General features: G+C 34.6%; 1 long non-coding RNA gene across 1 annotated transcript; it reads left to right on the top strand.

Annotated features, from left to right (window-relative positions):
• Positions 1-1,984: 1,984 nt before the first annotated feature.
• LOC144578752 (uncharacterized) lies at positions 1,985-10,121 on the top strand. The gene is made up of 2 exons (XR_013525120.1): positions 1,985-2,137; positions 9,252-10,121. It is a non-coding gene; the product is annotated as an uncharacterized LOC144578752 (long non-coding RNA).
• The last annotated feature ends 828 nt before the right edge of the window (positions 10,122-10,949 follow it).

The raw sequence follows: 10,949 nt of genomic DNA, 5'->3' as shown, positions 1-10,949 counted from the left end.
CCTGCCTCAGCCTCCTGAGTAGCTGGGAATACAGGCGCACACCACCATGCCCAGCTAACTTTTGTATTTTTAGCAGAAACGGGGTTTCACTTTGTTGACCAGTATGGGCTCGATCTCTTAACCTTGTGATCCACCCACCTCGGTCTCCCAAAGTGCTGGTATTATAAGCTTGAGCCACCGTGCCCGGCTGACTCCATTATTTCTTTTTATGCTATGTTTTGTACAAAATGTTCTTTTTCACTGCTACTTCCGCTTCCATCCATGATTAATTCACCTTGCCAAATTTTTCTCATTGTGGAGGGATAATTTCCTTTCACTAGCCTTATATGATGCCTTTAGGTGGAGATTATGTATACTTTATTCAAACACTTTATCACAGAGTATTTTAAATAAATTTTGTCCTATACTGTATGTTCTATAAAGGCATGTTTTCTGTTATTTTCATTCATTGTGTTTGCTCTAACTACTAACGCTGAATCATTTACTTAGTAGCCTCTTATGAAATATTTGATAAAGAAGTAAATTAATGCCTACATGAATTGTGTACTATATTTCTGACTGAGTCATGATTATTTGTCCAGGTTATCCTGGCTTCCATCCTAGCTCTTTGAATTATTAGCTGTATGAATAAAGTATATGAGGTTCAAATTTACCATTGTTAACACAGAGATTTGTCCCTACTTTTACTTCTCATATTTTTCTCTTGTTCTTTTGGACTTCACTCATGTAGGATCCATTCCTACTGGTCATATTAAATAGACTTTTCTCTGTAGCTTCTATGTCGTTGCCCAGCAGTGTTCATTTCAGGAGCAGAAGGTCACTATGTCCTACAACAAATCTAAATTTTTGATCTCTTACTAGTACTCAAATTTTTATCCAGCTTATATATATGTTTTCTAATGCAAAAGAACAAGAAGGGAGTGTTTTTTTCAATGTTCCACAACATCCATGGAAATATATGCTGCAGGGAAATACTAATGGTAAGAAATCTGGTGTAGCTGTATGATTATCAGATGAAGTAGATGTCCGGAGAATAAATCCTCCAAAGAAAGAGAACTACCCTTGATAAAATCATCAATTTCCCTGGATATTTTCATTAAAACGGCTTGTATAATCATCAAAATATTTAAATTACAGCAATATGTAGAAAATGTGTTAATTAAACTCAACTGAAAGGAGTGGACTTTAATTAAAATCATTATGAGGAAATAAGAGATTGGAAAGATGGCCAAATAAATTCCCCGTTCAATTTTCTTTTTCCAAATGTGAATATCAGTTAAAGAATGACAGATAACAACAAATGGAAAAGGAATTTAAAGTCACTCTGGATTTCATGTCTCTGGAGACTGTCCCTCTGTTCTGCAAAGAATGACTAACTTGGTAGATAGAGCTGGAGAGTGGAATGTGGTTGCACACACTTTGTTACTGGCTCAAAACCAGTATCTGGGAATTAAATATATTGTGACTTTTAAAATAAGATTCTTTAATATATGTAATGGACTTCAAAGAAAAGTAAAAAAATGTACTTGGGACTTTGTTTACATAGGTTGACTGGTAAGAAATGAATCTGGTTTCTCTATTAGAGTTCTGTACAAAACATAGGATAACATAAAATTTGAATCCATTTTTTACCATATTAACGTGGTAAAAGCAAACTAAATATGACCTAAGAACTCCGTACTTCTGCATTTGAGTCCTCGTGGATGAACGGTAACCTAGCTTAATAGACAAAACTGAAAATCTAATTTAGGAGTATGCAGCTGTAACAATAACTGGATCTTGGCCAGTTCCACAGGCAACACTTCAACCACTCATAGAATGCTGTGTTCAAACTGTGTTCCAATAAGGCAAATACCAACCTGTCAGCAACTCAGCTGATTCTGTACCTCACTGCTGATTTCTGTAAGCTGCTTCCCCCTTCTCTTTTTTTTTTTTTTTTTTTTTGTCTGTAAATCTTCTACCAATTGACTGCACTGAAGTCTTTGAGAATCTGCTGTGATTGTGGGGCTGTCTGATTTGTGAACACTTCATTGCTCAACAAAACTCCTTTAAAATTAATGGGGCTGAAGTTTTTCTTCTATCAATATGTAGGTGACAATTTTTAAATAGAAGACAAAAATCTCCAATAAATATTAAGGTAATTATTTTTTAAAAAAATGAAAAGAAAGTGATCATATCTTTTCTGATCTGTCATAAGACATGGACGTTTTCATTCTTTCAAAATAATGTTGTTTTTTCATATTGATTGTTGCAATTTATACTCTCACCATTAATGTACGAATTTTAACTTGTGCTTTTCACACTAATTAGAGTTTGAAGATTTTACCTGAACATGCTGCATTGTTTAATATTTTGACTGACTTGGAACAGATTTTCATAGGCTTAATTTCAATATCAACTTTTTCTTTTGTGATGATCAGCTTTTTTCCCTATTCCTTAGTTTTTGTGATTGTCATTGTGTTTCTGCTCTCTTCCTTTGTTTTCATTATTTATTTGCACATTGTTTAAATGTCTGGGACACTATTTCTTGGCTGGTAGATATGTACTACAGTGTTCTTTTTTCTGCTGGCTTTTCATTTGTGTTTGAACTTTAATATATTTTCTGTCATAGTTTCTTTTCTGATTAGGCTTTCATTGTATGTCTAGAATAAATTATATTTTCTACTTTTTTAGGTAATCTATGTGTGTGGCTTTAAAAACTTATTTATAAATTATAATTTTAAAATGTATTCTTAAGTAACTTATTTTTTCTTGCTAATATGAAATTATTTTCAAGCTATGTGTTATATTTTCTAAACGATTACCATTAGTGTGATAAATCTTTTTGATTGATGTGTACTGGTCCGATATCCAGAAACAATGTAATAATTCTCATTTTCATCCTGCTTTCATTTTTGGTAGATTCTCCACATAAACATAAGTATTACTAAATTTATTTTGATAAAATATTAATTATTAATAGATTCTCAACTATGTCAAATACTGACACATATTTATTTTTATATACTTTTTTAAAGTTTAAAATGCCATTATGCTTTTGATAAAATAAAAGATAGTTTAGGCCATCTTTTTTTTCAATTAACAAAAGCAATTTTTATAAGGTATAAATATTTGGGTAAAATTTGTAATTTTATATTATACACATATAATATATTTATATATAATATATATTTTATATATAATATTTATATATAACATATATAACAAATGTGTTTAATATATACATATACATTACAAATATGCATATATATGTATATAATATAAAATGTACACCAAAAAGGTATCTGAGACAGGTCTCAACCAATTTAGAAAATTTATTTTGCCAAGGTTAAGCATGTGCCTGTGACACAGCCTCAGGAGCTGCTGATGTCATGTGCCCAAGGTAGTCAAGGTACAGCTTGGTTTTATACAGTTTGGGGAGACATGAGACATCAATCAATATGTGTGAGGGAGGACACTGAGGCAATGGTGTGGGGTATTGGGGAGTTAGGGGTGGGGACTTCTAGGTCATGGGTAGATAAGAGACTTATGAGTCCTTGATCAGTCTTCTACTGAATACACAATTGTGTCTGGCTCATTGAATCTGCATTTTCAAATAAACAGTAGCACAGAAGAAGCAATCAGATATGCATTTGTCTCTGGTGAGCTTCTGAGGGATGACTTTGAGCTCTGTCTGTCCTCTTTCCACAAGGAATTTTCTTGTGGGCAAATTGTGAGGGAGGTTTGTAGCTTTTTATCTTTGTAGCTATCTTATTTAGAAATAGAATGGGAGGCAGGTTTGCCTGACAGTTACCAGCCTGACTTTCCCTTGGCTTAGTGATTTTGGTGTCCTGAGAGACTTATTTTCTTTTCATATGTGTACGTATGAGAATTTATATACCTACAGATATACTCACATATACACATACGGATCTATTTATTTTCATATATTTGAAAATTTATATACATGTACATATATACATATATGTGTCTTGGTCATATATGTGGATATATATGTATATCTCAGTGAATGTAAATTTTCTTTTAAACGACATTGGCTTCATGGCAGCAGAGGGAGGAGGTATTAACTATAGTTTAATATTAAGGATTATTAATCTTTCATTTTTTCCTTCTTGAGTCATTTAAAAATTATCTAATACTTTCATATTTCTATAGGCTTTCAAACTTACTTGTTAAAGATGCCACTGCACACAGAAATAGTGACCATATCTGTATTTATCTCACATTTTAATTTTTTTTTTTTTTTTTGAGATAGAGTCTCACTCTGTTATTCAGGCTGGAATGCAGTGGTACAATCTCAGCTCACTGCAACCTCTGCCTCCTAGGTTCAAAGGCTTCTCCTGCCTTAGCTCCCTGTGTAGCTGAGACGACAGGTGTGTGCCACAATGTTGGGGTAATTTTTGTATTTTTGGTAGAGACAGGGTTTCACCATTTTGGCCAGGTTGATCTGGAAATCCTGACCTCAAGTGATCCACCCACCTCAGCCTCCCAAAGTGCTGAGATTACAGGCATAAGCTACCTTGCCCTACTCACATTTTAATTTTTAATGTTCTTAGTCTGTTTCTTCTTCCTTTCTTCCTTCCTTCCTCTCTTTTATTTTCTTCTTGCTTATCTTTCTAAAGATGTGTTTAAAAATAAAAATCACAAGACTGTGCTCTCAATTTCTGGAAACTGCTTGTGCAGAGAATGGGATCAGTGAATAGGTCAGGGGTATTCTGTAATTGACCACTGTTTTTTGTTTTTTTTTTTTAATTTTTTATTGGATTTTAGGTTTTGGGGTACATGAGCAGAGCATGTAAGACAGTTGCGTAGGAACACACATGGCAGTGTGCTTTTCTTTCCTTTCTCCCCCTTCACCCACATTTGGCATTTCTCCCCAGGCTATCCCTCTCCACCTCCCCCTCCCACTGGCCCTCCCCTTTTCCCCCCAATAGACCCCAGTGTTTAGTACTCCCCTTTCTGTGTCCATGTGTTCTCATTTTTCATCACCCACCTATGAGTGAGAATATGCGGTGTTTCATTTTCTGTTCTTGTGTCAGTTTGCTGAGGATGACGTTCTCCAGATTCATCCATGTCCCTACAAACGAAATTGAATGAAAATTACCTCTTTGCTGTTCTGAAAAAATCAAGAAAAAGTACAGAAGAGTAGTACTGAACCAGAGAAATAAGCATTGCTAAATGACATATCTATTTATATGTAGCTGACTTATCCATGAGTTAGTTCTCAGCTCATACATTCTGTTCTTGCAAATTGTCAGCCTATACAAAAAGTTCTGATTTTTTTTTTAAACATTCTATGAGTGATAAAGGCTCACCATTGAGGGTAGTCTGTGTTAACTCAAAGATTGACATAAATTCTAAAATGGCGTTGTCAAAAAATAAGAACTTATCAAAAAGAGGATCTTTAAAAAATCATCTTTAGAAAGGTCATTTATAACACTCTTCTCCAACTTTTTAGTTTGTACTTTTGTTTGTGAAAGCATTTTTCACCATCAGATGAGCCAAAAATAGATATCTGATACCAAGTGAAAGACTGCATGCTCAGTGCTATTGCTTCCAAAGAAGACTTTTTGGATGAGCATCAAGACCTTTTAGGGATTGCAAATATTTATTGCAGAAAGTATAACTCGGTGTCTTGGCTGTAGCAGAAATAAAACTTGAATGGTCAATACGTACTTATGTGCTTTTTAATGTCCTGAACTCTGAAAAAATAGAGAAATTCTACAGACACAATGTGGAGGCTTTTAGTCTGTCTAAAATAGAATCATAATAAATTCATAAAAATTGGAAATATTCATGTTTGAAGCCCATTTTGAGGAATTTATCACCATAGACTCTTGAATATTTTGCCTCTCCTCTCTTGCCTTTTAAATTTTTTATCGTATTTTGTCTCAGTATGGAATAAACAAAAAATAACTGTTAAGGAAGGCCTAAGACTAACACTCATGCCTTCAAAAAGCTAATATTTATGGAAATGAAGAAGAAATAGGTGATGCCACAAAAAGATCACAAAATTTTGCAGAGAATTTTGGGTCATGATAACCCTTTATCTAGAATATCACAACGCACAGAGAAAGAAAAAAAACACAACTCAATTCTGTTGGGCATGTGTGTATGTCGAAGGTATTCAACATAGACATATAAAAGCTCCTGAAGATGAAAAACCATTTTGCTTCCTGAGTCATGGGTTTGTGGATAATTTCACTAGAAAGCAAGACACTATTTTGAAAGACTGATAGTACAGGAAACAGAGACTGTAACACAATTTTGTGAGCCTCTGGGATGTTAAATATTTTATCCTTCCCTTCTCTCTTGACTTTTAAGCAGTAGAGTTCATGGAATCAGATGGTGGGTCTGAACTAAGCAATAATTAATCCATCAGCTTTCATTATTCTAACCTGTATCTCTAAGATGCAGTGGCCTATAAAAACACTGCTTTATACTTTCGAGTTAGTCTCAGTGTTCATCTAAACCTTTGTTTTTGAAAATACAGTATTAAAATAATGAAATGTACTTGAATATAAATGTTTTCAATGTAAGTTATATCATGTTATCTGAAATCCAGCCTAAGTGAACTCAAATTTTATCACTTTATTTTTACTTTTGCCGATTTCAGTTCTCTAAAATCAATTTGACACAATACTTGCAAAAAATTAAGGCTCACTTATTCTTGCAAATTTAGCTCCTCAGATTGCTTCACAGTTCTCTGCTTTATTTTTATGTTTATTTTTAGAATAAACAGTTCCAACTCTATATCTTCTGAAATGCTTAACTCTGTTTCTTCACAACATCATACCAAGAGAGTAATGCATCAGGAAAAGGCTAGAAATTTCCTGAAAAGTTTCACAAGCCTATCTTGGTTGCTTTTTTATTTTGTTTTATTTTTTTTTCCTTTGTTTAATGTGGTCATGCTGAGAATGGAACACTACTTTTTTGTTGTTGTTCATGAGTAAGTTGGGATTGGAAGTTATCAAAACAAAATCAGCGATTCTGGAAGCACGATATAAACAGCATAAATGAGCTTTTCTCCTTTTCTAAATGTTAGAGAAAAAGGCTGAGTGAGCATCAGTCAGAAACTTCTGTAAACAGGAAAGGAAGTATGATAGCTTTCAAGAAGTTCATGTGTCAGTTGCTAGTCTTTGCTCTCTCTTAGGAAAAATACAAGTCAAAGAAAAAAACACCTTTTTACATGGACTATGAGGTCAAATATCAGAATTAGTAGTCTATTTGAGAGAAGAATTAAATATTTTAATATAATTTCTTCCTATATTTTTCAATGTATATATATTTGATAATTATAATCTGATCTTATTATACTCAGAAAATAAAAACCAAAAATACCAAGAAGACGATTTCTTAGAGATTTAGATTAAATCAATAGGTAAATTATGAAAGTAAATATTTGGGAGGCCATCTTTTGCTCAGTGTGCTATTGCCTTCAAAGAAGAATATCTGAATTTGCATCCAGAGCTTTTGGAGACCGTATTTTATTGGCAAGAGAACGTAACCAGTATGTTTTCTGGATCCTGTAAAACTCTAATTATTCCAGGTGTGGAAACAGAGAACATTTTTTCTGAAATATTGTAAATGCTATCCTTTTAGGAAAGGTAAAAAGGACAAATATGCAGTAGGTCCTTGCTGTTACACAGCAAAGCCACAAACCTCACAGCACTTTTTTAAAGTTATTTTTTTTTAATCTAGAGATTATATTTTCAAAAATGAGCCAGAAACTATCTAAATGTTTTGTCTCTAATATTTAGACTGTAGGCACAACATATGGTATGAAAATATTGGCTAATTTTTTATGGACAATGTTTTGAATGAACAGCCTGTCTCTCTACTATCTACTACTTCCATTTGTATGAAAATTTGCTGAAACTACTATCTATTATAGAATATCACCAGCCTTATTTAATAAGAGGATTTGCTACTTGGCTGCAACATAAAATGCTTTGCTTCATGAAGCAAGTTCAGATTTAGATTCAAACTCATTAAATATTTCAAGAGTGTATTATGATAACAAACTAGAGGAGAAATTGCCAGGCTTTACTGTTTGGAAAATTAGGGAGCAAGAATGCTTGATATAAGTCCTTATGTCCTTTAAAGATAAAATAAGTTTACATAAAACTAGGGTTATGCCAGCGAGTAGAGAAATACTGAATGCTATTACAAAGACATGTGAATAGACAAAGATATACAGCTCAATATCCCAATGCCATAACAGAAATTCTGGAAGCAGTTAACTCCTGTCGCTAAGATAACTTATTTTTCAAGAGCAATGTTACATGTGTTTGGGCCTTTCAAACTGATAGAATAAATTAAAGTACATTCCTGAGTGTCGTCCTTCAGGTTACACCTTGCACACCCAAGAAATGTATACAGAACAAAAAAAAGGTATTCATTTATTATTTCAGTATGTATTCATAGTAATCAAATGTAGTCCTTGGTTCTGTGGTAGGCACAAAGGATACACAAAGGTTATAAATAGGTTTGAGAAATCACAAATACAGGGCACACCATTCCATTCTGACAATTCAACTGAGAAAGTTCTATAATTTAAACTTTTACACAGGAAGTTGTTAATTAAAGCTACTGAAAAACTAACATTCTTCTGGCCTCTTATATACTTCTCTACTGTGAATTACCCAGAGGCACAGAAGAATTGAAGAGTGGGGATTGCTTCCTTCCACATAAGCAGTTCAAATGCAATGTTTAATTGCCAGGTCTTTAGAGAAAAAGGATGGGGTGACATCAGTCAAGTCTTCCTTGACCCTCTCTCTCTCTCTTTGTCCTACGAGATAGAAGTGACTATTTAGAAGAATCATAAGGATACCTCTTGGATTATGGCTCAACTGCTGCTGGACATCAAACTTCAGAGGTTTATTTAAAGGTTAAGCTTGTCAACGACTCTTCCTATAGTATTGCCCTCTATTAGTCATGGCCTATGTTCAATTATTCCAGTGGTACTTTTCCATAATGTTTGCTATAAATAGAAACATGTTCACTGGACTAACAAGGGTTGATATGGAACAAAGAAGAAATTGACAAAACAACAGAAGTTCATTCAGTAGTAAGTTAATATTTAAAAACAACACAAATGAACTATTCTTATGACAAATTATCATCATTTAAAAAGAGTTTAAGGTTGTTAGGAATATAAGTAGGGTAAGTAATATTGGAGCCAGAAAAAAAAAAATGCTATTTAAAAAAGACTTGTTAGTAACAATTTTTCATGGATTTTAAACTTTCAGGAATAACTTTGTCAACATGGATTTACAGATTACTGTAAGGCTTCCAAAAATTTAAAAATCATATCCACCTTTTCTGAGGATCCAGCAAGATGGCAGAAGCAGAACAGAAGAAAAAGCGGACCTTCTGCAAGTTCACCTACCGCAGAGTGCACCTGGACAGGTGACAAACATATCCTACGAGCAGCTCAGGCGGCTGTACAGGGCGCACCAGCAGCAGCCGGGCTGAACCCGAGCCTTTGGCGGAAACAGCGCTCGCTGCTGAAGCACCTGAGCAAGGCCAAGAAGGACGCACCGCCCATGCAGAATCCAGAAGTGGTGAAGACGCACCTGTGGGACATAATATGATCATCCTGCCCGAGATGATGGGCAGCATGGTGGGGGTCTACAACGGCAAACCTTCAACCAGGTGGAGGTCAAGCTGGAGATGATTGGCCTCTATCTGGGAGAGTTCTCTATTACCTAGAAGCCCGAGAAGCATGGCCGGCAGTGCATTGGGGCCACCCACTCCTCCTGCTTCATCCTCCTCAAGTAGTGGCTTTGCTAATAAAGGCACACAGATCTCCAAATAATACTAAAATAAAATAAAATCATATCCAAAGATAAACACTAATACTGCTTCTGCTGCTGTTACCACTACTACTACCGTCATTAACTGTCCTCCCACGATTGTTTTGAGCCTTTGTTTTCTTACTCAAATGTGACCACATGCTTCTTCATTCCTTTTGCTGAAGAAGAAACTGAGCAATGTGAGCAAGAACACGAAATAAGAAGTGCAAAGATGAACTGAGCTCTACATGAAATGACGGCTGTTTTCATGTTTCAATGGCATTTGTTCATAGAATAAAGTTTTAGTGTTCAAATATTTTAAAACTTTTCTCAAGTGCCTCATTCCTATGCTTCAAATATTATATTTGGAAAACAATGACTGCTCCACCAGAATAAAAGGGTTTCTGACAGATTTAAATAGCACAATCTATGGAAATATTTTATGAAATTTAAAAATATACTTGAAGTCTTTGTAACTCAATATGAAGTTGAGCTTATATAGAAGAAAATGAAAATAGGTAAATTTAATTTTGGCAATTTAGTTTAGGGTTCTTAACAAATCCTTAAATTTCTCATCTACTCAAAGGCAGCCAGGTGCCGTGGTTCATCTGTCATTTCAGCCACTTGGGAGACAGAGGCAGGAGGGATTGCTTGAATACAGGAGTTCAAGCTTGTATTGTGCTATGACTGCACCTGTGAATAGCCGGTACTCTCTAGCCTGCGCAACAAGGCAAGACCCCACCTCTTAAAATTTTGTTTTTAAAGCATTATCAAAATTTATCAATTGCATTATTATAAGAATTAAATGAGTCAGTAAAGGGCTTAAAAGAGAGAAGATATTGCATAAATGGTATTCCTATGTATAGTAGTGGATAAAGTAGAAGTACTAATGGAAGTAGTACCAGAGGTAGAGTGGTGGTATAGCACAGTTAGAGCAAAAATTGTTACTGTTCTTGAAAAAACGTCAAATCCATGAAATAACTTTTTTATTGCATTTTAGGTTTTGGGGTACATGTGAAGATCATACAAGATAGTTGCATAGGTACACACATGGCAGTGTGATTTGCTGCCTTCCTCCCCTTCACCCACATCTGGCATTTCTCTTCATGCTATCCCTTCCCAGCTCCGCCCCCGCTGTCCCTCCCCTATTCC

This window comes from Callithrix jacchus, chromosome 1, assembly GCF_049354715.1.
Source record: "Callithrix jacchus isolate 240 chromosome 1, calJac240_pri, whole genome shotgun sequence".
Classification (NCBI taxonomy): Eukaryota; Metazoa; Chordata; class Mammalia; order Primates; family Cebidae; genus Callithrix; species Callithrix jacchus.
This window is presented reverse-complemented; position numbering and strand designations above follow the sequence as displayed.